Raw genomic sequence first — 27,958 nt, 5'->3', positions numbered from 1 at the left:
ACAGTAGGGATGGCAAGAAAGGATTAGTCCTACAGATTGAGACATTACAGTGAAACACAAAGTTCTGAAATAACTAAGCTAAGATGAGGTATTGAGTGATTTTCAGCACTGCTAACAAACTTTGTCCTCAAATATTTATTTACCAAGTACAGAATATGAAAGTTAGGTTGACCGCAATAAGTTAGTCACTCAAACGTTAGCTGCATTTTTCTTTTGACTACACTAGGATAGACTTTTTTTAAAACAAAAAATATATTCATTTGCTACACACACAATAGAAGAACAAAAGAACCATTAAATTCTTTAGCTTTCTGGGAAGCTCTTTCAATAACATCTTTTCCATCTCTGCAGACAGTTACACAACTGTCTATATTTTCTAATAAATCTCATGATGCTTTGAGTAAGTAGAGGATAGAATCTTATTTGCAGAAGTAGCAAGATGATGTGATAGAAGTTCCATTTAACATTTATAAACTCTGATCAATTCAGTTTTTTTCCTGGGTTTGCTGTCTTGCAATTTCAATGCATCTCGCGTACCCGAACCTCCACCTCAAAATGAATGCACTACTTGTGGCAAAGCGAGAACACACAATGAAAACAAGGTATAAACACTAACATTTTGGAACAGGAGCATTTGGCGTTTGTGAGAAAAAAGTCTGAAAGCTACATTTAAATTATCTGCAGAATGGTTGCTTCAAGGCCATGTTGAATTGGCTTAATAATATATATGTGTAACAGGGGAATTCATTCCTATTTACACAAGCAATCAGAACACCTGTAAAACCATGACCAATGGTTTAATTCAAGAGCCACTGAAGCCAAAGGAAATCTTTCCATTAATGGTAGTTCAGTGCCTAAAGCCCAATTTTTCAAGAGAGCTCAGCTACCATTTTGGCTCTCAAAAGAAGTGACCGGCACCAAGCTGCTTCTCAACAGGAACTGCTTTGTGCTGAGCACTTTGACAACCTGATTGCTCCCATTTAGGCACCCAAATGAAACAGAGCTTTTTGAAAAGTCTGACCCTAAGTGTGGGGGACCTGCACAACAGGCTCAAACCATACTGTCTCCTAAAAAGACAAAAAACACACTTCTACCCACCCTTCTATCAGAAGCCTTCAAGCTTTGTCCTCTCCTCAAAGTAATGTTTCTATAGAGATACCCTTAATTTTCTTTTGCTATATCCATCCCTTGTATTCACAGACTATCTTGCTTAGTCTACACTTTTCTTAAGCCTGTGCTTCTGGCCTTGAGTTGAGAGATCTCTTTAATACTCAGAGAAGCTATCTGAGAAAGTAGACAGGATCCCTGAATTGGCCCTGCTCAACTGCTGAAGCACTGGGGTAGGTGGAGGATCTACTGTTAAGCCAGTCAAGGCTGGGGACTCCTTTGAAATGATCCTATAAAGACCCTATCCTTGCCAGAAGAAGACAGAGAGGAGAGGAAACAGACTTCTAGAGAGCTGCTGAGAAAGCACCTGGCTTTGATCCTAGAGACAGAAGCCTGGGAAGTGGGGTCTTTGCACGTTCACCAGGTGTGCCTGTAGAGGGTACCTATAGGATATCACAAGAAAGGTGAGAAAGTACCTTTTGCTTGCCTCCAAGCCTTTAAAAAGGTAGGTGAAACAGCAGCTCCATGCCTGATGCAGCCGTGGATTCTCATGTTAGGAACCTTGATATTTTCTGACAAGATGGTTCTGCATTTCAGCGTACGCGGCCTTTTAAGACGTGCAGAGAAACCTCTAACCCAGTAAAAAGCACATTCTCTAAATCAGCATAGTTTTGAACAGAAAATTAGATAAAGAAATAATACTAATGGCTTTCCAACAAAATTCACTGAAAGAAACACTGTCCAAACTCAAATACCCAGCACATTCTACTATTTAAACCTAATAGCAGCTTACGAGCATATAAAATGGTGTCTTAGGTAAAGATTCAATTGCCTGTACTGTATGTTAATTTTATGAGCAAAAGGTAGGATAAATGTGACACCCAAGTTTTAAAGTCATATAGATATAAAATGAAGTTTTTAAAGCCAACTTAGAAATTAAACAGACCTTCAGACTGACTCTCCCCCCAGTTTTAGAACATGTAAATTAAGATGCTTACACACTCCCCAGTACAATACTTACTGTTCTTATACATGAGCAAATCAAGTTTAGTTGAGCTCCAGGGATCTGAACAGAGGCAGTGTGCACAATTCATCAGCACTATATTTTGATTAATACCATTCTCCATATCTTTGCACTCACTTCACCTTGGGCAGTGCAGGGCAATGGGGACATTAGGTTTTACGTATTCAGAAATGTCAAAGAATATAAATGTACCACAGTTTAGTAAATGCCAGCGTGCACGTCTTCCCTACAAAGAATGCACCCTTATAATCCGCAGTCAATTCCAGTACTATCTCAAGCCCTCCCATTTCACCAGTTTTCAAACCACACAGACAAGATACAAGAAGGTGAAGCGGTAAATGACAAATCTTCTAGGAGAGGCCACTAGTGACACGGTCACAATGCTCGCCAAAGAAGAAAGTTCACCAAAGGCCTCGGGTATCTCTACACTGCAATCAGGAGGTCTGACTGCAGCACACGTAGCTTGCTTGAGCTAGCTTGCTAAAAATAGCAGTGGTGCCATGGCATCAAGGGCTAGGCAGGGTCCCACCCTCCTGACTGCAGGGAATATACCCTTTCCCTACTATGGAGACAGGACACAATCTACCTACCTGCCTTTTGCAGTTTCCTCACTGCAAGCCAATCTGCACTGCCACTGAACTTAATGAGAGTTTCGGCACTGACTTCAATGAATGAGGATTTAGTTTAGAAAGTTTTGAATTGAATCAACTCAAAATAAGTGATAGGATTGGTATGTGAACTTTTCTATTGTGACAGTAAGGGTAGGATTGCTGGTACATATTGCTAGTTTATTTTTAAGTATTTTCTCATAAATAAAATAGTAGTCCACCCCCACTGGAAATAGTTTTTAGCCTTTGGGCAATCATACATTATCCTAAACACTTCTGGCTCAAACAAAAGAACTCTTAATTTTATGGAAGTAGCAGGGAAAAGGTAACATTTGATTCAGAAAAGCCAGAAGAAACACCTGACTGACAGTACAATAGAACCTCAAAGATACAACCACCAGAGTTATGGCCTAACCGGTCAACCAGACACCTAGTAAATCCAGAAGTAACCAATTGGGCAGCAGCAGAGACCAAAAAAAGCAAATACTGTACTGTGCCTGTATTGCATCTTAAAGGTAGGCACATCTGGACTGCTTGTCCCCACCCCTCACCCCCACCCTGGGGGCAGCCACTTACAGCAAGATGCTGGGGCTGCCAGCCCAAGGCAGCCAGAGCCAGCCAGCAGAGCAGGAGCAGGGCTGGGTTCTGCACCACTTTCACTCCTCCTCCCCACGCCCCGTTGGGAGGGGGGACGCGCTGTTTTCTCAAAAACACACACACCCACCTCTCTGCCTGGAGGGGAACAAGCTTGCAAACTCATGCTGGGGCTGACTAGTGAGCTCAGCTGCTGCCGAAGCCCAGCCTGAAGCATCAGCTGCTGCATCTGGAGTCCAAACTGCGCTATGTTCAGAGTTACAAATAACCTCCATTCCTGAAGCGTCCATAACGCGGAGATTCTATTATATACACTTTTCTTAGAACTTCAAAAGAAAAATCCATTGCACAGAAATAAACTACATTTCCCTGCGATTTCATTGTCCACTTGGTTCAAAGAGCATCCGTTGCAGTCAGCCTTACATTATGCCTAGTTATGGAACGCATGTTAGGAATACAAAAGAAAGATTCTCTTCAGGGTATGTGACTTGACATTTTAACAATTGTTGTGCTAATATTTTACTTCTAAGCCACATTTACCCATAACACAAGTGAATTTCAAGATGTCACAGAAACTGCCAGCTTTCATAATGCCGTGAAAATGACGTGACAAATTCTCTCCTCAATAGCAGGTTTCAGAGTAACAGCCGTGTTAGTCTGTATTCGCAAAAAGAAAAGAAGTACTTGTGGCACCTTAGAGACTAACGAATTTATTTGAGCATGAGCTTTCGTGAGCTACAGCTCACTTCATCAGATGCATACCGTGGAAACTGCAGCATAGAGTCTGCTGCAGTTTCCACGGTATGCATCTGATGAAGTGAGCTGTAACTCACGAAAGCTCATGCTCAAATAAATTCGTTAGTCTCTAAGGTGCCACAAGTACTCCTTTTCTCCTCAATAGGTTCTTTCAGAAAAGTTATTTCCTTCTGAGGTTAAGGGTTTATTAGATTATGAAAAACTATCTTCAGACAAACCTGTGAGGTACAGACAAGTTTTAAACATTAAGCAACCAAGTCTACAGGATTCTTTGTAACGTCTCTCTGTTTCTAATACAAGTCATGTGTGTACGTCTGCACTAAGGTCTAATGAAACCAAACCTGTATACAATTTCAGATTGCATGGCTACCTGAAAAATTAAGTTTGAGAATTTTATGTAGTAGAAAATGGTTATGGAAGCTTCATTTGAATGCCAACTAACAAGAAGTGTCCTACCTTAATCCTAGTGAGGTACAGAACCAAGGTATTCCATTTATTTTATTAAATGTGTTGAGACAGAAGTTAGCTATCTACTATAGCACCCAACCTATTGGTATTTATGTTCAATTTTTACTTTAATACAGTATTTTATGGACTGCAGCTTTTTTTAATACAGCAAATATACTGCTCTTAAAAGGTGCCAGATTTAGAGCCCTGAAGGCTTCATTCGCAGACAGGGTACACAGAAGTGTAGTGACAATTCAAGTACTCCCCATACGGCCTCTACTATAAATCTTAATTAGGACTAGACTGCCTGATTGTAGGTTACACTAAATTCTAAGCCCCCCAAAAATATAGCTGAGTAAATTAAATTTGTAACCAACAAATCATATTTAATCAGGCAGCCTATAAGTCAAATTTTAATCACCAGTGACACTAGCCAAGTTGCCAACTCTCAAATCAAGAAATACCAGCTCATTTTCAACTCTAATGGTGTTGGCAGCGCGGGCAAAATTCAGAAGATCTGGGCAGAAGGTGGCGTACTCAAGATAAAGACAGTCATTAAAACCTCATTTTCTCATTTCCTCTTAAACTAACAATGAGCATTCTTTTAGAGAATCTCGTTACCATGGTTTTCGTGTTCCATGACGCTTCCAATATTTCAACTGGCATTCAACAGTTATTAAAAATCTAGCCTAAAAATTATGCAAAGTTTATTCTGAAGAAAAATATTTTATAGTGAATGAATGATTACGAAAGGTATATCACGCCATAACTTTGCACACCATTTTGCACAGATTAACATATACCCTACCCCTGCCTCCACCCCAAAAAAATCACATTTAAATATAGGACATGAAGATAGAGAAGTCAAGGTGATTGGGAAAGAAAGGACAATGCTTAAAATAAAGAGTGAGCCATTATGTAAAGTGCCAGTTATATGTTTTAGTATTTTTACACAAAGACTGAGTGCAAGACGAGAGAAGTAAACAGCACAGGAGGGGAAGTCTGGGTGAAAATAAAGACTAAAGAAAGCAGATTTTGAAAGCAGGAGAAAGGAGGACACTTTGTGGATGAGAAAACAGACATCATTCCAGGTACAGAAAACAGTTTTCAAATAGGCAAAGACAAGAGGAGAAAAGTAAAGTAATGGAGCCACAAGCTGAGAGTGAATAGCATGCAAGAGAGAAATGGAGCAGGGAATGAGATTCGAAGCAAGCAGAAGTTATGCAACATCTAATATGAGCATAAGAAGTTTGAACTGTTGGTGGAAAGAGACCAGGGGCTAGTCAAGTGAGTTGAGAAAGAGGATGATCTGGTCCAAGAAGTAACTATAACAGGACCGCTTGGAAATAGTGACCATAATATAACAACATTTAACATTCCTGTGGTGGGAAGAAGATCTCAACAGGTTAACACTCTGACATATAATTTCAGAAAGGGGAACTATGCAAAAATGAGGAGGTTAGTAAACAGAAATTAAAAGGTACAGTGACTAGAGTGAAATCCCTGCAAGCTGCATGGATAATTTTCAAAGACACCATAACAGGGGCTCAACTGAAATATGTACCCCAAATTAAAAAAACACAGTAAAAGACCTAAAAAAAGAGCCACCGTGGCTAAACAACCATGTAAAAGAAGCAGTGAGAGATAAAAAGACATCTTTTTAAAAGTGCAAGTCAAATCCTAGTGAGGTAAATAGAAAAGAGCATAAACACTGCCAAATTAAATGTAAAAATGTAGTAAGAAAATCCAAAAAAGAGTTTGAAGAACGGCTAGCCAAAAACTCAAAAGGTAATAAAATGTTTAAGTATATCAGAAGCAGGAAGCCTGCTAAACCACCAGTGGGGCCCCTAGACGATCAAGATACAAAAGGAACACTTAAAGATGATAAAGTCATTGCGGAGAAACTAAATGAATTCTTTGCTTCAGACTTCACGGCTGAGGATGTTAGGGAGATTCCCACACCTGAGCCTTCTTTTGTAGGTGAAAAGAAAAGGAGTACTTGGGACACCTTAGAGGCTAACCAATTTATTTGAGCATAAGCTTTTGTGAGCTACAGCTCACTTCATCAGTGAGCTGTAGCTCACGAAAGTTTATGCACAAATAAATTGGTTAGCCTCTAAGGTGCCACAAGTACTCCTTTTCTTTTTGCGAATACAGACTAACACGGCTGCTACTCTGAAACCTGTCATTTTGTAGGTGATAAATCTGAGGAATTGTCACAGACTGAAGTGCCACTAGAGGAGGTTTTGGAATTAATTGAGAAACTGAACAGGAACAAGTCACCAAGACCAGATGGCATTCGCCCAAGAGTTCTGAAAGAACTCAAATGTGAAACTGCGGAACTATTAACTGAAGTTTGTAACCTGTCCTTTAAAATTAGCTACTATACCCAATGACTGGAAGATAGCTAATGTAGCGCCAATATTTAAGAAGGGCTCTAGAGGTGATCCTGGCAATTACAGAGCGATAAGTCTAACGTCTTTACCGGGCAAATTAGTTGAAATGTTAGTAAAGAATAAAATTGTCAGACACATAGAAGAACATAAATTGTTGTGCAAAAGTCAACATGGTTTCTGTAAAGGGAGATCAGGTCTTACTAATCTATTAGAGTTCTTTGCAGGGGTCAACAAACATGTGGACAAGGGGGAACCAGTGGACACAGTGTACTTAGATTTCCAGAAAGCCTTTGACAAGGTCCCTCACCACAGGCTCCTACGTAAATTAAGTTGTCATGGGATAAGAGGGAAGATCCTTTCATGGATTGAGAACTGGTTAAAAGACAGGGAACAAAGGGTAGGAATAAACGGTAAATTTTCAGAATGGACAGGGGGTAACTAGTGGTGTTCCCCCAGGGTCAGTCCTAGGACCAATCCTATTCAACCTCTTCATAAATGATCTGGAGAAAGGGGGAAACAGTGAGGTGGCAAAGTTTGCAGACAATACTAAACTGCTCAAGATAGTTAAGACCAAAGCAGACTGTGAAGAACTTCAAAAAGATCTCACAAAACTAAGTGATTGGGCAACAAAATGGCAAATGAAATTTAATGTGGATAAATGTAAAGTAATGCACATTGGAAAAAATAACCCTAACTATACATTCAATATGATGGGGGCTAATTTAGCTACGAATAATCAGGAGAAGGATCTTGAAGTCATCGTGGATAGTTCTCTGAAGACGTCCACGCAGTGTGCAGCAGCGGTCAAAAAAGCAAACAGGATGTTAGGAATCATTAAAAAAGGGATAGAAAATATCTTATTGCCCTTATATAAATCCATGGTACGCCCACACCTTGAATACCGTGTACAGATGTGGTCCCCTCACCTCAAAAAAGATACACCGGCATTAGAAAAGGTTCAGAAAAGAGCAACTAAAATGATTAGGGGTTTGGAACAGGTACCATATGAGGAGAGATTAAAGAGGCTAGGACTTTTCAGGATGGAAAAGAGACAGAGGGGGGATATTATAGAGGTATATAAAATCATGAGTGGTGTGGAGAAAGTGAATAAGGAAAAAGTTATTTACTTGTTCCCATAATATAAGAACTAGGAGCCACCAAATGAACTTAATGGGTAGCAGGTTTAAAACAAATAAAAGGAAGTTCTTCTTCACTCAGCACAGTCAGGCTGTGGAACTCCCTGCCCGAGGAGGTTGTGAAGGCTAGGACTATAACAGGGTTTAAAATAGAACTGGATAAATTCACGGAGGTTAAGTCCATTAATGGCTATTAGCCAGGATGGGTAAGGAATGGTGTCCCTAGACTGTTTGTCAGAGGGTGGAGATGGATGGTAGGAGAGAGATCACTAGATCATTACCTGTGAGGTTCACTCCCTCTGGGGCACCTGGCATTAGTCACTGTTGGTGGACAGGATGCTGGGCTGGATGGACCTTTGGTCTGACACAGCATGGCCATTCTTATGTTCTTAGGACATTAAGATGAAGCCAAATTCTGCTCTTGATTCAGAAATTACATCCACTGTGTGACTTCACAGAAGTAAATGGAGTTACTCTAGACTTACAGCTGTGTAAACTGCGGTATCTCTCAAGTGCTCTCAATTTCCTGGAAAAAAACAGTTTCCGACAGGGCACTGGTAAATATTAGCTTAACCACAGGTCCCCAGAGTGTGGGGCATGCCCCCCTAGGGGGCCATGGAGGAACATTCTGGGGCAGGCGGGAGGGTCCAGGTCCAGCCCTCCCCAACCCCAGCTCTGCTCAGGTCCCAACCCCCAGCCACATCCCCAGCTCCTGGCCCCATGTATGGCCCTGTCCCCAGCCTCAGCACGGCCCCATGCCAGCCCCCAGCCTTGGCTGCTGGCCATGGCTCCATTCCTGGCCTGGGGCCATGGCTGGGGGAAAGGCCGGGAGTGGGGCCACACCTGGCCACAGGCCCAACTGCTGGCTCCCACCGCAGCCCAGCTGTGGCTCCGCTCCTGCCCCAGCCTCAGCCCCCTTACCCCGTCTGCATCAGCCCCCACTCCAGGCCCCAGCTCCGGAGTGCGGGGAGACGGGGGAAGGAGGGGCAGGAGAAGCACGGACGGGGTAAAAGGGAGCGTGATCCTCAAAAGTTTGGGGATCCCACTGGCTTAAGCCCAGTTTAAACTAGGAAACTGGGAAAAATAATTGCATCAGTGCCCAGCAAGTCCAACAAGCATAGAATGAATTTTTTTGGACTTTGGATACAGCCATTCAAAACGGAGGAATAGAGTTGGTCTATCCACTACATCAAAGTCACTCTTCTGCTACAGAATGCTGCATGGCCAAATGGACACGGACTGGTATCTGCAACTCTGCATGCTTCTGGCTGCTTAATGCTGCAAGCCTACAATCCTGCATTACTAACGATTTTCATATAATTCAATGTTTTCATCTTGTTTATGCAATATTGAAAACTGAAGTGTGTCATAACACGTATAACTTCCTTGAGAAAACACTGAACCAAAATGTATAGACATTCCAATATTCAGTATTATTACATATTAGTATTATGCCAACTGCAGTTTTACTTTATTTGTACAAACCTTAATTAATCTACAGAACCACCGTTTTATGTAACACTTTGAATATGCAACTAAAACTAAGTAATGTGATGTGAGCTAGTATTAATGGGGGATTTTAACTTGCCTGATATCTGTTGAAAGACTAATACAACAAAACATAATATGTCCTGCAAGTTCTTAGCATATGTAGGGGACGACTTTCCGATTCAGAAAACTGAGGAAACAATTAGGGGGTCCATCTATTTTGGATCTGGTGTTGACCAACAGGAATGGAATTAGTTGCGAACGCAAAGGTGGTCAGGAACTTGGGAAGAAGGGATCATGAGATGGATGAATTCAACATCCTAGGAAAGGAAGACATGAGAACAGCAAAACAAGGACACTGGACTTCAGAAAGGCAGATTTCAACCAACTCAGAAATAGTAGGCAAGGTCCCATGGAAAGACTAATTAGGAAACAAAGGAGTGGAAGGGGGCTGGCAGTTCCTAAAATGATGAATACTTGATGCTCAATATCAAGCTATTCCGATGCAGAGGAAAGAGAAGAGTCATAGGAGGCTGATGTGGCCACACAAGGAGCTTTTTAGCTATCTAAAAACCAAAAAGGATACATATAGGAAATGGAAGGAGGGGCATGTCACCAAGGATGTATACATGGGAATAGCACGAGTGTGCAGGGACAAAAATCAGGAAAGTCAAAGCTTGAGTTACGGCTGGCAAGAAAAGTTAGACAAGAAGGGGTTCTACAAATACGTCAGCCAAAAAAGAAAGATCAAGGATGATGGGCCCACTGTTCAGTGGAGGTGGTGAGCTAAATAACAGAAGATGCTAGGAAGGCAGCGCTGCTCAATGTCAACTTTGCTTCAGTCTTCACACAAAAAACATGTGACCAGAAGACTAGCAAAGTTATCATAGACAATAAAGGGGAAGCGATGCAGATCAGGATAAGTAAAAGATCTTCTGACTAATTTGAATGAATTCAAATCAGCAGGGCCTGATGCTATTCACCCAGGATGCTGAAGGAATTACCTGAAGAAATCTCAGAGACCCCAGCAATAATATTTACAAACTCATGGATGACAGCAGAAGGGCTGACACAGGGTCCATCTTTAAAAAGGGGGGGAAAGGAGAAGCTGGGGAACTATAGACCAGTCAGCCTAACCTCGATACCTGGGAAGCTACAGAATAATGTATAAAACATTCAATGTGCGATTACCTGGAGGATGAAGGGGTGATTGCTAGCAGCCAGCATGGATTTACTAAGAACAAATCATGCCAAACCAACCTGATTTCCTTCTTTGACATGAACAAGGAGTCCAGTGGCACCTTAAAGACTAACAGATTTATTTGGGCATAAGCTTTCATGGGTAAAAAAACCCCACTTCTTCAGATTTGCCCAAATAAATCTAAGAAGAAAAGGAGTACTTGTGGCACCTTAGAGACTAACCAATTAGTCTCTAAGGTGCCACAAGTACTCCTTTTCTTTTTGCGAATACAGACTAACATGGCTGTTACTCTGAAACCTACCAAATAAATCTGTTAGTCTTTAAGGTGCTACTGGATTCCTCGTTTCTTTTGTGGATACAGACTAACACAGCTACCCCTCTGATTCTTTGACAAGGTAACTGGTTTGGTAGATAGGGGGAATGCAGTGGACATAACATACCTGAATTTAGCAAGGCTCTTGACACAGTCCCACACGACATTTTCATGAGTAAGCTGGAGAAATGCAGGCTTAGTGGAACTACCGTTAAGTGGCTACATAATTGGTTAAACAGCCATAAACAAAGAGTAACTATTAATGGAATGATGTCAGGTTGGAAGAAGGTCTGAAGTGAGGTTCCACAGGAATCTGAGTCCAGTGTTATTTAACATCTTTATTAATTACCTGGATGTAGGAATAGGGAGCAGCATACTGATCAAATGTGGAGATGACCTAAAGCTAGTGGGAGTCGTTAACACTTCGGAGGATAGAGCTAAAATTCAGAGGGATCTTGATAAATTGGAGAATCTGGCTATAGACAGCACAATGAAATTCAGCAAAGATATAACGTGCTACACATAGGGAAGAAAAACCAAAATTTACAAATTACAGAATGGGAGATAACTGGCTTGAAAACATCACTGCTGAGAAATATCTGGGAGTTGTGGTGGATCACAATCTCAACATGAGTCAACAACATGATGCTGTTCCAAAACGCAAAGACAATTTTGGGTTGCATTAACAGAGGCAGAGCATGCAGGTCATGGGAGGTGATACTACTGCTTTACTCTATGCTGGTTAGTCATCAGCTGGAGTACTGTGTCCAGTTTTGGTCACTAGTTTATAGAAAGGATGTAGAGAAACTGGAAAGGATCAAGAGGCAAGCAGCAAAGATTATCAAAGGGATGGAATGCAAGCCCCATGAGCAAAGACTGAAAGAATGGGTATGTTTAGTTTGGAAAATAGGAGATTAAGGGAGGGACATGACAGCGATCTTCAAATACTTGAAAGGCTGCCATAAAAAGATGGAGAAAAGTGGTTAGTCTCTTGCCACAGTGGGCAGGACAAGAGGCCATGTGTTCAAACTACAGCACAGCAGATTTAGAGTAAATCTCAGGAAAAACTTCCTAACTGTAAGAACAGTAGGACAGTGGAACAAGCTGCCTAAGGAAGACATGGAAGCTCCTTCATTGGAGGTTTTCAAAAAGAGGCTGGACAGCCATCTAGCTTGGGTGGTTTAGACCCAACAAATCCTGCATTTTGGTGGGGATTAGATTAGATGACCCTTGCTGACCCCTCTAGCCCTATGGTTCTATAAAACAGTTTTTGAAATAGAAAATGCCTTTAACTGGGTCTAGCTAGCTTTTCCCATAGCGCTAAAAGCCATTATTTTACCTGGTAAAAACCACCGCCAGTTAACACCCTGCCATCCCTGTATCAATCCTCTGAACTTTGTATAGGTGCATAAAATCTTTAGTGCAATGGTTCCCAAACTTGTTTTGCCGCTTGTGCAGGGAAAGCCCCTGGCGGGCCGGTTTGTTTACCTGCCGCGTCTGCAGGTTCAGCGGATCGCGGCCAAACCTGCAGACACGGCAGGTAAACAAACCGGCCCGGCCTGCCAGGGGCTTTTCCTGCACAAGCAGCAGAACAAGTTTGGGAATCACTGCTCTAGTGTAATAATTCTGCTAATTTGTAATATAGCAAAAGGTAAGTCAAAACAGTACACAACATCTCTGGACACATTCACTCTGCAGCCCACGCAAAATATCAGATTTCCCTCACTTGAGAGTCTGCTGAAATGGTCAATCTGTTCTGAAGGCCTTTGGAAGTCAAAATATTAAATGGTTTAGAATGCCAGTAAGACTTGAATCCCACATTACTTCATGTAGTTCTCAAACTTTTTAAAAAAAAAATTAATTTTTTTAATGACCCAAATGGTAAAGTAACCATTTTGAGAAATCACATAGTAACTGCATAAGAAATCTACCTTTTAATCTTATGGCTCAATCAATTGTTTGGAGACCCACTTAAATTAATCTTATTGAAGCTCAGCTTCTCATTTCACTGTTACCAGTGAGGGAACAGAAAGTCTGCCAAAACAGCAAGATGCTATTAGGCAAAGAAAGCCACAAAATGATGATATGTATGCAGGATAAAGGCAGTGTTCTGATTATTACCACCACCTATTTATATTACAGCAGTACCCGACATGTCAGTCAAGATAAGTGCCCCATTGTATTCAGGGCTGTACAAATATAGAATAACGTCCCTTATTTTATTTTTCAAGTCTAAAATCAATACCTCAATCTAGTTAGTGTAATTCTATAATAAAGACAGGAAATGTCTCAACTAACTAGCGACTACATCATCTCCAAAATAGTTATTTTTTCCTGTTGAGGTAGCACTGTAAAAAACAGCATTATAAAGCATTCTATTGTCAAAGAATGTTGGACAGTAAAAAGAGCTCAGGACACTTGCTTTGCAGAGAACTGCTGCCAAATGCTGCCAGGTCCAGCTTCTCTTCTGTCTGGGCCACCGGCCAGACACTAATGTTTTAGGCACCTACTAATTTTTAGCAGTGTAATATACTGCATAATACCACCCAGACAGCCTTCCCATGACGACGTGAGGATGCTTTACTGAACTTTTATCTCATGCTTTAACATTTTGCTGTTGTTTCCATAATAAAGGTAATGTTGATCTTAGCCTACTACTACTAGGAGAAAGGGGATATGGCGGTTCACAAGACCATCACTTCAAAAGCGAATGCCCATATTTCCTTTCCCTATACAAATGCTTTCACTTTACTTTTAAGTTGCTTCTCATATTTGGGAACATGATGGCAGAAACCACCACATACTTGGTACTAAAACTACATTTAAAAAATGTTAATGTCACTTTGGTTAAACTCACTGAACTAGTTTGGCATGTCAATAGAATAATTTCTTGTGTCAACAATTTATAACAGCCAATACAGGTCTTCAAATGCATCTTCAGAATCATATTACTGGATGCAAGTTTTCACAATATGCATATTGGAAATCTGTAAAACAGTTTAAGTTGCAACTTGTCAAGTTGCTCCCTCCCCCATCCCCACAACTGAACAGGATTCAGTTACCTACATAAGGAGGATTAGTTGTAGAATTACACTTAGACTTAATACAGACATTTATGTACTACCATCACTGTGGCATCCGATAACTTTACAAATTCACTGAAGTGAAAACGAAGACACTAGAAAGACATCAACTGAAATATCTGACCCATAAAAAGTTTAATAGTGCCAAAGAATATATTTGCAGGGCAAAACACTTTTACAGAACATGCTTTGATAGTGTCATTTCACTTGTTACAACTCGCCAAATTCAGAAGTGCATAACGTCCTTACAGTCTTTCCTGTTTAGCTAGTGCTGACTGAAGATTTATTAATAAAACTGGCAATCCCTACATCTACAGGCTGTATTGTTCAAGTTCATACTATCTTTAAAAAGGCTACACCCAAATCTGATTCTTCTGGCCTTGGTTTGCAAAACTCCCATCAACAAGTCAGCAAATGTTGTTTAGGAGGACTGAAGGATTGGGTTCATATATACATAATTCTTCTTGCTATTTGCAGGGCATAGAGTATTTGCTTGAGCCAACATTAAGATTTTGCAATAATATTTATACTCATGAATGATAATACCAAGAAAAAAAAAACATGATTTCATTTGTGTGTAGATAGACACAAAACTGTGCAACAGTTATTAACAGACCTTCCCCTTGCTAGATTCTTACTAGTAATTGTATACACAAATGTATTTTTCCATAAAAAAAATTCATGCAAAATCTTCATGCAAAGGGTTATTTTCATATTGCATTTTTGAAAGTGTACATGCTATGCAGAAAAAAAATGCAGGTGTAACCCCCATGCCTGCTTGGTGTGGTGCTGTCCCCCTATCGTGGCACCGAGACCATTTAGAGCAGGGGTGGCCAACCTGAGCCTGAGAAGGAGCCAGAATTTATCAATGTACATTGACAAAGAGCCACAGTAACACGTCAAAAAGAAAAGGAGGATTTCTGGCATCTTAGAGACTAACAAATTTATTTAAGCATAAGCTTTTGTGAGCGACAGCTCACTTCATCGGATGTATACAGTGGAAAATACAGTGGGGAGATTTATATACACAGAACATGAAACAATGGGTGTTGCCACAAGTACTTTTCTTTTTGCGAATACAGACCAACACGGCTGTTACTCTGAAAACTGTAACGAGAGTGATCAGGTAAGGTGAGCTATTACCAGCAGGAGACAGGGCTTTTGTAGCGATAATCAAGGTGGGCCATTTCCAGCAGTTGACAAGAACGTCTGAGGACCCATGGATGGGTCATTACACAAAGTAAAACTACTTCCCCATGTTTATTCCACACACACCCCCCCCCCACTGTTCCTCAATTTATTTGAGCATAAGCTTTCGTGAGCTACAGCTCACTTCATCGGATGTTACAGTGTGTATGGTAACACCCATTGTTTCATGTTCTCTGTGTATATAAATCTCCCCACTGTATTTTCCACTGAATGCATCCGATGAAGTGAGCGGTAGCTCACGAAACCTTATGCTCAGATAAATTGGTTAGTCTCTAAGGTGCCACAAGTCCTCCTTTTCTTTTTGCGGATACAGATTAACACGGCTGCTACTCTGAAACCAGTAATACGTCAGCAGCCCCACTCATCAGCTCCCGCACCCTGCTCCCAGAGCCTCCCACACACCAGCAGCCCCGACGATCAGCACCTCCACCTCCCCCTCCCTCCCCGCACCTCCCAATCAGCTGTTCTGTGGCATGCAAGAGGCTCTGGGGGAGAGGGGGAGGAGTGAGGGCATGGCAGGCTCAGGGGAAGGGGCAGAGCCTGGGGAAGAGCCAGGGGTTGAGCGGAGAGCACCCCCCGGCACATTGGAAAGTTGGCACCTATAGCTCCAGCCCCAGAGTTGGTGCCTATACAAGGTGCCGCATATTAACTTCTGAAGAGCCGCACGTGGCTCCAGAGCAACAGGTTGGCCACTCCTGATCTAGAACTTGATGAGTCTACTACAGCCTTAGCTAAGAGCCAAACAGCTTTTAGCTCATGCAGTAGAGACTCATACATTTAGTTCCAGAAGGTCCCAGGTTCAGTCCTTCCCGCTGATGACTGGTGTCCATTCATATTACACTGGTAGGTATTGTAGTTCTGATTATCTAACCTTAAATTTGCCTACACCAGACCTTCCCATTGCTAAGGTGCTGAACCAATGGCTTGAATTATTTTAATTTGCCCTCCTACAGAAAAGTATGTTTTGATCATGTATTCAGTACTTTTTTTTTTTGCTATATCCTCTCCACACCGTTCAATGATCACTATCTGAATGCACAATAAGGTGCCAATGCAGACTTTGACCAACTGAATGACATTCAAAATTAAAGAGGCTAGATATACTAGCATTAACATCTCTAGCATAAAAATGCTTAGCTACTGATTAATAATGTATCCATAATATACCAAAGCTTCAGTTTATGAGATCTACTACGTGCTAATAGGGTAATGACAATACTTTACATAAACATCAGACAGAAGTAGACCTGTTCAATAGGTTAACATACTTTCACACATGTAGACTATGTAGGCTTTTTTTAACATATGGCCTTAGGGGCTAATTCAGCAAGGTGCTGAGCACTCTTAATTCCCAATGAGTTCTTATATGATAAAGTACAGAGTAAATAAGTATCTACAGTACTGAAATTACATTACTGACATTAACCGGGGGGGGGGGGGGTCGGGGGAATCAGTGATAACTGATGAACAAATACTTTCAAGAAACCGATTGTGAAATCAACATCTAGTCAGACACAACTTTAATTACACCCCTTTGTATTATGCGACATATTTCAGAGACTGTTTTCAGATGAATTACAATCAGAGTACAAAAGCAATCCTAGCTGCCTCTTTGCATGTGAAAATCAGATACAAAGCTGGTAATATCAGGCAGAAAATATTGAGGGAGATTATCAAACAAACTAAAGGATGATCTAAATACTGTACTGCTGAACAACAGTATCTAAAGAAAGACACACACAACTCAAAGATTGAGGCTTCCATTCTCAATCCTTGTTTCCAGATGCCCTAGGACTCTATTTTCCCCACTGACAAATAGGGAATATCCAGAAATGATTTTTCCCCTAGCAGCATCCATTGGGTTGGCTTGGTCGACCCCTGGGGCTGCGCCTTCATGGCGCTCAATATAGAGCCCTGCTGACCCGCCACCCCTTCAGTTCCTTCTTGCCGGCTACTCCAACAGAGGGGTAGGTGGGTGTGTATTGGAATGGACATGAACACCATGTCTCAAAGAACAGTTACGAGAACATGAGTAACCGTTTTTTATTCTCAGAGTCCTTGTTCATGTCGATTCCAATCAGGTGACTCCCAAACCTAAGTTTTGGAGGCGGGGTCGGAGTTCAGATGTCCACTGGCTGGAGCTCTGCTCTGCCAAAGGCCACATCATCTCTGGCCCGCTGGGTAATTGTATAATGCGCAGTGAAAGTATGTATGGAGGACCAGGTCACCGCTCTGCATATTTCCTGGGTCGGAACTTGCGTGAGGAACGCTGCTGAAGAAGCCTGCGCCCTGGCGAGGTGCACTCTGAGGGGAGGGGCAGGCACCTCTGCCAGGCTGTAGCACTCTCAGATGCAGGACGTGACCCACGATGAAATTCGTTGGGAGGAGACTGGAAGACCCTTCATCTTGTTGATGAACGCGTAGGATAGAACACTGGGAGGAAGATGTCCTGGTTGATGTGAAACTGGGAGACAACCTTCAGGAGGAAAGCTGGATGAGGCCTGAGCTGAACCTTTTCCTTATAGAACACAGTGTAAGGAGGCTCTGATGTTAAGCCTTGAGCTGAGGTTATCACCACCAGAAACACCACCTTGTACGACAGGAAGAGCAAGGAACAAGTCGCCAGCGGTTTGAAGGGCAAATCTGTCAATTTGGAAAGGACCAGATTAAGGTCCCAGGTCGGGGCCGGTTGCCAGAGGCGCAGCTATAGACTGTCCACACCTTTTAGGAAACGGGTGACCATCGATTGGCAAAGACTGACCGGCCTTCTGTGCCTGGATGGAAGGCAGAAATGGCTGCCAAGTGAACCCTTACTGATGACATGGACAGTCCCTACTGCTTGAGATGGAGAAGATAGTCTAGTATAAGTGGTATAGGGACGAGCGATGCTGCGCCGACCAAACTGAAAACCTCCTCCACTTGGCAAGGTAGGTAGCCCTGGTGAAGGGTTTCCTACTGCCAAGGAGGACTTGTCTAAGCGGGTCTGAGCAGGAGAGCTCCATTAGGTTTAGCCATGGAGCTTCCACGCCAGCAACTCGAGTTTCGGGTGCTGGAGACGGGCGAGATCCTGAGTTATTAAGCCTGGGAGGAGCAGCAAGGTAACTGGGGCTTCCACAGACATTTCCAGGATCAATGTGTACCAGAATTGACAGGGCCAGGCTGGAGCTATCAATATCACTGAAGCTTGATCCCTCTGTATCTTGAGGAGCATCTTGTAAAAAAAGAGGAATAGATGGAATCACATCTAGGAGATGGCCTCGCCATGGGAGGAGGAACGTGTCCGCGATGGAGCCTGGGCTGCGATTCAGGAAGGAGCAAAACTGCTGGCACTTCCTGTTGTGTCACGCCCTTGCCCTTCAGCTCCTGAGGAACCTCTTCCACTCCCCCAAGCAATAGGAACGAGTGCACCTCCTGTATGAGTCGCCGCTTGTGAGAAGGGTCCCTGAAGAGGGACGGGGAAGGGGGGTGAAAGGGCGGGAGGGCCGAGATTTGCTAATACTAACTACACCAGGAGGTAAACAACTATGTACAATGGACACTGCTAACGGCGCTTGCCACGGCAAGAGCTGTGAGAGGTTCCAGCTAACCGTCACAGACAGTAAGAAGGAACTGAAGGGGCGGAGGGTCGACAGGGCTCTATATTTTCTGCCATGAAGGTGCAACTCCAGTGGGGTCCCAAGCCGACCTGACGAATACTGCTAGGGGAAAAAGCTTCCAGCTGCCATGCACACACACAAATACCTGATTGGAACCAACATGAACAAGCACTCGAAGAACTTAATCTATCCTTTCAAAACGAGAAGCAGTCCCGGGATTAAAGAAAATAGTGGAATGAGGACACCAGGCTTTTCTTTACTATGTAGTATATACACAATATAAATTTTAACCTTGACATAATTTACAGGTCCCACGAACTAACACATACTTATTCTTATACAACACTTCTCAACCATAGATCTGAAACAACTCAAAGGTGGGTAAGTAATATTATCCTCATTTTTAAGATAGAAAGTTGAGATGATTTGCCTAAGGAGCTGACACTAGAACCCAATTTTTTCCTAACTATCTGGATCCTTTTCCTCAACCCTCAGAAGCCCAGCTGCCCTTTCAGCAGATCTTGGCCCATCACTCACTTTGAACTAACTATCTATACTAAAAACCTACATTAGTAATATTGAACCTGTATAGATTTTATGATAGAAAGTGCCTAGAGATCCACAAACTACTGTTATCAACAGCAACCTTTTCAAGGGAGAGAAGGAAGGGGAAGTGCATTGAATGGGGAGAAAGAAACAGAGGGAACAGTTTAAAACCATTGCATTCTTCTCTGTCCCCACCACATGCCCAGCTGTCTTTACTCTATAGTCTTCTCCCAGCAATTTAAGGTCCCACCTACACAAACATGCACCAAAAGTTCAGCCAGCCACTTAGAATATGGCTTTAGACAAGCTATATGCCCAGCTACTAAACATTAAAGTGCTGTGTTTGGACAAAGTTTTAATATGCTTACCATAACCTCTTAATTGTTAAACATTTCCATATCTTTTTAAATAAATGCCCTAGTAACATTTGTCATGTCATACCTGCTACATATAAACACAAACATACATCGCTTGGATGTTCCACAATATCCAAAAGATGTAGAAATCCACCCGCCCATATTTCAAAGAACAGTCAGGCACCACTTATTACATACTTGGGAGGAAAAAAGGTGTAAGAAATATTTATTTGTTTAAAGAACATTCCTGAGCAATGCATGCAGTTTCATAGATAGTGACATCTAAGTTTCTCCTACTATACGTACTGTACTTAAAAACAAAAATGCAACCTCCTGAATATTTGTAGGTTTTCCTTATACAGCTGCAAATTTAAGCCAGACCGCACCAATTAAGTAACTGAGACTCCATACGGACTCAGAACGATTTTACCTGTTTATCTAGATATCCGATATATTTTACTCTGCTACTCCACAAGTCAGTTATGATCTTCCATACATTGAAAACTATCTGGAAGAAGCTATTTTTGCTTTATCCCTTAAGAACAATCAAGCTTCATTTTAGTCCAAAATAAAATAAGTGGGGGTTTTTAAATGTAAGTTTGATAAATGGACTAATACAATCTCTACTTCTACATCCTGCTAGGCCTTTTGAATTCACCCACTAAGCAAACTATTCACAAAATTGTCTCTTGACACAGACAGATATAAAGGGGCATACATATTTCCACAAAGAATATTTTGATCAATAGTTATATTTGAATGTTACATAAACAGTGCGAAATGGAAGCGGTTTCTCCTGTTGGGGGTGCTTACTAGACCCACTATAGCTTGGGCCCTTAATCAGCATTATGCCATGGTTAGGCATATTTAGAACAAAAAGTTACCTAAACTGGTCTGCCTATTTTATAAACGGAACATCAAGGGAGAAGGGGGGGGAAGAGAGAGAGACAGCCATCTTTGTGGTTTTGGATCATCTGACAAAAAAGCTAATCAACTGCACAACTATCTTTGAAGAGCATTAGCATTTTTATGAAGTTTCTACATCAAAATGGTGAGATCAAATTGGAGTGGTTCCATGGATGTAGCCAGAGGATATAGGTATATTTCACGAAAAGGCACTCCGCACTGAAACGGTTGTTAGAATCACAGAACTGTTGTAACTAATTGTAAAAACTATAGTAGCATCAAAGATTAAGTAATCCTAAATTTTTGTATTTCCTAAGATAAAAGTCTAACAAATCAAAATTCTTTCTGTCCCACATAAGCAGCTAATATTCTGTCCCACTTCTATGGAACCAACACCACCACCAAGAGGGAAATCCATGTCTTTTGGGAGGCCAGAATAACGAGTCAAGATGCACTGTTACAGATCAGAGGAAAACCCTTAAAAAAGGGTTAGAAAATTCAACATTGTGTCCCTATGTTTAATTCATGTTGCCTTGTGACAGCACAAGTAGCTGGCAACAAGACACTAGCAATAGCCAGGTAATAGGGGATAAGTTAGCGTCAGAAGCATAACCTGAGCTTTAAATATTTCTGCTTTAGTCAGTCCACATTACACCTTTAAGGAGACAGTAAAACTACCTCAGTTCCACATGAACAGGTGCTGGCACAATACAAAGAGCTATTCACAAGCTCTCTTCTATGCCAGACTGCACCTGCAGTAATGAAGCACACAAAGAAAAGGCTGCTCTTGACCAAGAAAACAGCTCGCATAAAAATTCCCAAATAGTGTCTCCAGTCACCATAGAACATTTCAGATCCAGTTACGTTAGTCTCGTAAAACACTACACACCCACTCAATTGGGATGAGTAAGTTTACTCACCCATCAAAATGGGGTGATCCGTTTCTTTAGAGGATCATCCTAAGGGTGGCAAATTTTTATGGGTGTTTGTTCAAGATCGGGTTACTCATACAATGCTCTGGCAGCAAGACGCAGTACTTTACCCACTCTGATGAATGAAACAAATATCAACCTGTAATCAGTGCCTTTATCCTTTCTCGAGAAAGAGCTGCTATTGCTCTCCCTTCTCCTCCTGGACCTGGAATTTCAAAATCTCCATCCTGAAATGTGAAGCCCCTTCTACTAAGCAACTTGAGGAAGAGAATGGACGGAAGCACTTTTATTTACTTTGCACAGAAGCCAAAGTGAACATGAAAGCAAGAGTGTAAAACTCTGATACAGACACAGAAGAGCACGGAGCTGAAAAAGTGGTGGCCGGGTTTGACTGAAAACAGCTACAACCAAGGCTGTCAGGGTAAAGCAAACATGTCTCCTTTCTGCAACAGTCTCAGAGCGGTCTGACTTCCCAGTTGGTTGTTTCTTCTGTGGTCTCTCCAGGGAGTTTCCAGACAGTCTTGCCTATAACCCTTGCACACCGCTCCCAGGCACCATCCTCCTCAGCTTCTACTCTCTGCACCAGGGCAGGCGCTTGCTGTGGCCAGACCCGAACCCATCGGGCTCTGTACTCGTCGGGCAGCCTGACAACTGCTAGAGGGAGTCAGAGGAACAGGGTGCAGGAAAGAGACCAGGAGACTGCACAGACCGGGCGCTCCCCCCAGCAGAGATCCTCCAGGAACCCACATGGCCCCGAGGCGAGGCAGGGGTCAAACCGGTGGGGGGGGGGGGCTGGAACAGTGTGTACAGTGGGGGGGGGGGGGGGGCTGAGAGCCATGACCCAGACGGTCACCCCTGCGTACGATGGAAACCACCTCAAGCCAGGGGGGGCGGCGGCGGCGGCCGCTCCCCAGCCCCACCTGTCAGGGGAAGCCGGGCCCGCAGCCCCGGGGGGGGGGGGCAGCCGAGCCCCCGCAGCCGGCCCCGGTCCCCCAAGCCCCGGCCACTGCGCGGGACACGAGCCAGCCCACACGCCGGGGAGAGGAGACCGAGACGGCCCCGGAGCCGGCACAGCCCCTGGCCGGGTCCCGGCTGCCCCGCCCCGCGGGCCCCGGCGGCTCCCACCTGTGCAGGGCGGCTGGGCGCGGGCCTCCCTCGGCGCGGCAGCTCCTGCCTGTCCCCGGCCCGGGCGGAACCAGAGTGCGGGGGGCTCCGGGAGGCGGCGACGTGGGGCCGCGCCGAACCCCGCCCCCGCCCCCGCGGCGCCCCCTCCCTCCCCGGCCAGCGGGGCGGGGACACGCGCGGCCCAATCCCAGCGCGCCGCCCCCAGACCGCCGGCCAATCACCGCGCGCCGCCGGGCGCGGGGCTGGAAAGCTGCGCCCACAGGCAGCCGCGCTGAGGTAGGGGCGCTCCGCAGAGCTGCCGCCGGCCCCGGCAACGGGCGCCCCCAGACCCTCCCGGGCGCCCCACGTCGCGGCGCCCGCAGCCCCTTCGCCTCGGGTCTGGGGCACCTGGCGACCGTACACCCGCGGGCGGGGTAGCCCCGGAGCCCCCCGGAAGTTCCTACCTGCGCGGGGCGGGTGCGGCGGAACCACAGCGCCTGGGGGGGGGCGGGGGGAGGGGAGCGACTCCGCCCCCACTTCCCGCGAGAACCCGGCGAGGGGCGGGGACACATCGCCCAATCACAGCGCTCCGCCCGCAAGGAGGGCGGGCCAGGGTGGGACCCGCCGTCCAATCCCAGCGCGCCGGCGGGGCGGGGGCTGCTCGCGGAGCGGGGACACGCGGCTCACGCCCGCCCGGGGCGGGGCCTCGCCGCGGGAGCCCCCTGCGGGACGGGGCTCATGGGAACCCCGCCAATCCCCCGCCCCCTCCTCATCTCGCCACCGGCGCCGGCTGGAGCGGGCGCCGGGCACCGGGCACGTGGCGCTCCCCTGCTCTGTTCCTCCCCTCGGGGGCACCTGGCGCTGGCCGCTGTCGGCAGCCGGGACCTGGGCTAGGTGGGCCCTTGCTCTGACCCCGCCTGGCCGCTCCGCTCGCGGTGGCCGCTGGCCCTGGGCTCGGCGCGGTGGCAGCCTCCCTCCGCGGGGCGTAGGGCTGGAACCCTCGGCCAAGCTTTGTCCGCACTCGCGCTCCGGGCAGGAAAACGTTTGCCCGCCAGGGCTGTGAAAAAACCCCACCCCCACCCCCGACCGAAATAAGTTTCACAGGCAAAAGAGCCGGCGTGGACAGAGCTGTGGGGGCGAGAGAGGCTCGCACTGGCCTAGCTTCCCCCTGCTCCACCAGGGCGGTTTAATTGTACATAGAGCAGCTGCCTGGGAGACCGTCCAGTGGCGCGGCTGCAGTGTAGACATAGCCTTGAGATGCCACAGGGAGTGAGAAGGGGGAAAACAAGCTTCAGAGGAGAGCGCTTTAGACTCCTGTCTTTAAGGAAGTCCCCTTTGAGCTGCCATCGACCTGGTGTCCTCCATGGCCTTTGTGCTCTCTGTTTCTCACCAGCAACCCTTAAACACCTGCTCTACCCACAAGTCTATTAGCTGAGGGCTCAGACACTGGTATCCACCTCCTATTTCCGAGAGCCTGGGTTGCTGCTCCCAGCCAGGCTCTGCACCCACATCACAAGAGGTGGGGAAAGTCCAACCATGTTACAGAGTCCCCAGCCAAACCTTCTCCCAAAAGCATGAAGCTTGAGCTTCAGCCTCTTTGTTCTCTTTTCATCAGTGAGGACCTCGAAGTGGTTACAGAACCCCCCCGGCCTCAGTCACAGCCTCACCATACACCAGTCTAACTGCCCCATAGAACCTAGTCATGATGTGATGACCACGTCCTGGTGCAGCTTCATGAAAATTGTTAGGGTAAGGACCCTTAGGGTGGCTAATACACAAGATATGAAAACTATCCTAAGACTATCTACTCCTGAATTCATAATGCAGCCTTAAGGAGTCACTGATCCCCTTTCTAAACCACAGTATGTGGGCACATTCTCCTTAGATCATTCAGAATGTGTCTCTTTTAAATTTCAGATATCTTGGAGGGGAAAATCTGAACCTGTGTCCCATTAACACAAACAGGTTGAGTGTGATCTCCATTTAAATCAGCATAAAGACTAATATTGTGGATGCACCTGTGTAAACACTTGAGTGACTGCTTGGGGACCATGTGCTCCTACGGGGACTCCACCTTCACCGGTTTCCTTGAACGCTTCTTTTAGGAGCAGCATGAGGTGTGGGAGTTAAAAACATGTAGCCTGACATTTCTCCCCATTGCATCCACAAATCAGGTTGGAACCCTGGTAGCTAGTCTTTGGTGGGTAACCACTACAGCCAACAACAGATTAATGTAGTTTCCTATCTTCATGTCTTGAGTCATGCATCTTGCCTACATACTGCTGCCAACAGGACTCTCAGAGAGAGTCCAGCGAAGTGAGTAGGCACTGTGCTCAACTTGTCTCATCTAACAGTTACTGAATGAATATTTCACACTGAATCTCAAATTTTGTAAGTGCAAAAATTAAACCAATTTATCTTTTTAAAGCAATCTTTTTATAGCTATGCTCTTGGTGTTCCAGATTTCTCTGCCCTGTGGTTTTAGGAAGAATACAGTACTATCAGATTTTTTTTTTTTTTTTGGAAAACCCACTCAGTCCACTCTGCACATTTAAAATCCTAAAAGTTAAAGATACTATATGATTCTTCTACAATGTAGTGCTTTGAAAACACTGTGGGCCACTCCTTAATTGATGTAGTCTGTGTAGCTCTATTGAAGTTAGCCACACAGTCCACACCCTGTAAGGATCTGGCCCCATGTAATCTTCAGAAGTATTGCTGTTTTAACACCCCTTTCAGAGAGCAGGTATCTTTTCAGTTCATTAGAGCTGTAGCAGGGCTTCAGCTCACAGCCATAGGAGCCTTCAGAGTCTCCTCAAACATCAGCACTCTATGCTTCCATTCACTTTGTACATGTGCTAATTATTTTGTCAAGAGGAATTATAGGAAAAATAAAGAGATTCATAACTACATATGCTGGGATTTAACAGCCACATTTTTCTTCCCTCGCTTAGTAGCCTTAAAAAAAGAGAAGAAAAATAAATTGAAACAAAATTTGAGATACTTTCAATATGTTTAATTCATGTTCATCTCGATTAGTATAGAGATATTCTTGGCTAGTGCTGTGTGAAAATTGCAAAAAAATCTTCACAAGGTTTCTCAGCACAAATGTCAGTTTAGTTCTGGGCTGCTTCATGGCTCAGAACTTTAGGTTTTCACACAATTATTGCATTGAAACATGCACAATTCCACCACTTCTACAGCTCCCCTTCTGCAAACCTTTACTACCTGACTAACAGTGCTCACTACTGAGAAAGGTCCTACATAAAGTAATAGGGTTATTTGTAGCAGCAAGCACTTCATCATCTAGATAGTAAGGCATTTGCAGGATTGGGTTTTTTGTCCCAATCCATGGATAAATTCTTAGGGTCAGATCACTGGGTCCTATTAGGGGCCAGTCCACTGCCCAAGATAGAGTGCAGCAGTCTCCAGCCATGCCCTGGTATGTTCTTCCATGCTACTGGGTGCTGGGAGAAGGTAGAGGAGAGCCAGCTTTACACTATCTGGGGATTTCCCTATGGCAGGGATCTGACCACATGGCCTTTACATTCTCACTGGCTTATTGTTTGGTCAGGCTTCCTCTGCCAGTCAGTTCCAAAACCAGACCCTGGGCTTGATTTTCTTCTCATACCATTTTTCTGCTGGTATTACACCAGTGGTAACTCAGGATTTACACTTATGGGGTAAGGAGAAAATTATGCCCTCAACCTTTAATCCAGCCTTACTTAGATATTTCAGGTCCAGGATTCTTTCAGTTTTAGTATAAACTTCCATTGCTAAATTACAACTGTTGCCTGAGTCACTTAGGGCTAGATCCACAACGGGGACTTAGGTTCAGCACTGCAATGCCTAACTTTAGGCACCCTGCCACCTACTGGAATCCACAGCACCAAGGTACATGCCCAGGCTCCCTACACCAAGGGAAGAGTTCGGCACCTAAGAAGGGGAACTGCAAAAGCCAGTAAGCTGAGGCCTGGTCTACACTACACAGTTAGGTTGATGTAAGGCTGCTTACATTTAATTATGTCAGTAGCTACATTAAAGCCTTGTCCCACCAATGTAAATGCCCTAGTACACCGAAGTCAGAACTCCACGAGAGGTGTAGGGCTTATGTCGGTGTAGTTCGGGTGACGGAGTGTCTCTGTAGACACTGCGTTGCTTTCATCAGCTATTGGCTGTCTTGTCATACTGCTCCATACTGGAGCTGTTAAATTGACAGGAAAGGTGGGCAGCTAGAGTCCAGCTGCCCTTGGCTGTCCACTTCCAGCCGGGCTCCTGCCCGGAGGCTCCCCATTCCCCACTTCGGGAGCCATGAAACCCGAGTGGCTGCCCCCCACTCCTGCCCTGGCTCACACTTTGCCTCTCTTCAGTTGGTGGAAGCACTCCTGGTGAGGATGCACACCATCGACAGGAGGAGGGTCGTGTGGACATCAGTCACCACAGTAATTAGCATGGTGGTTGTAAGTCAACCTAACATAGATTGACTTAGGGCTGTAGTGTGGACATCCCCTGAGGCGGAGCAGGGATTTGACCCCAGCTAGCCTATGTGAGTGCTCTAACCACTGGGTGAAGGGGATTCTGGCATGGATCTCTCAGTGTCTCCTGTTGAAGCTGTTCCACTTTATATAAATAATTAAATAGCAATTGGAACAGGGACTTGACTCTTCCTAATTCCCAGTGAGTGCCCTAACCACTGCCTAGAAAGCCATTCTTGTACTCTCACTGGCTACATAAGTTTTTCAGACACAGTGGAACAGCTTCAACAGAGGAGACTGAGGGAGATTTACCCCCACAATACCCCCATCTAAATACATGGGAGAAGAGAGAGCTGGGTTCAGATTCCTACTCCATAGCTGGTAGAGGGAGGATTTGAACATAGCTTGCCCACATTTTGGACAAGTGCTCTAACCCCTGGGCTAATGGTTACAAAGGTGATGCAGTGCTTTCTACTCTCAGTGTCTGGGATCTGAGCACACCTGTTGGATCCAGTCCCACAGGCAAGACAGGTGGGAAAGAGCTAGTGTAAGTATTCCAGTAGGGATTAGGCACCTGGGACATAGGGTATGTCTACATTGCAGCTGGAAGATACAATTCCCAGCTCAAGTAGACATACCCACACTTGCACTGATCACGCTAGTGCACTAAAGACAGATGCA

At 44.6% G+C, this 27,958-nt stretch overlaps 1 protein-coding gene across 3 annotated transcripts in view; it reads right to left on the bottom strand.

Moving 5' to 3' along the window:
* GLCE (glucuronic acid epimerase) overlaps positions 1-22,953 on the bottom strand; it is a 102,369-nt gene extending 79,416 nt beyond the window's left edge. The window contains exon 1 of one of the 3 annotated variants that reach the window (XM_077828654.1): positions 22,824-22,953. The gene's annotated coding sequence lies outside the window, so the exon portion shown is untranslated. Of the gene's footprint in view, positions 1-1,583; positions 1,686-22,823 lie in introns of those variants that run through there. The other 2 variants (XM_077828657.1, XM_077828653.1) reach the window with 2 other exon arrangements.
* Positions 22,954-27,958: the final 5,005 nt, after the last annotated feature.

The sequence above is a fragment of the Eretmochelys imbricata genome, chromosome 10, assembly GCF_965152235.1.
Source record: "Eretmochelys imbricata isolate rEreImb1 chromosome 10, rEreImb1.hap1, whole genome shotgun sequence".
NCBI classification, from domain to species: Eukaryota; Metazoa; Chordata; order Testudines; family Cheloniidae; genus Eretmochelys; species Eretmochelys imbricata.
This window is presented reverse-complemented; position numbering and strand designations above follow the sequence as displayed.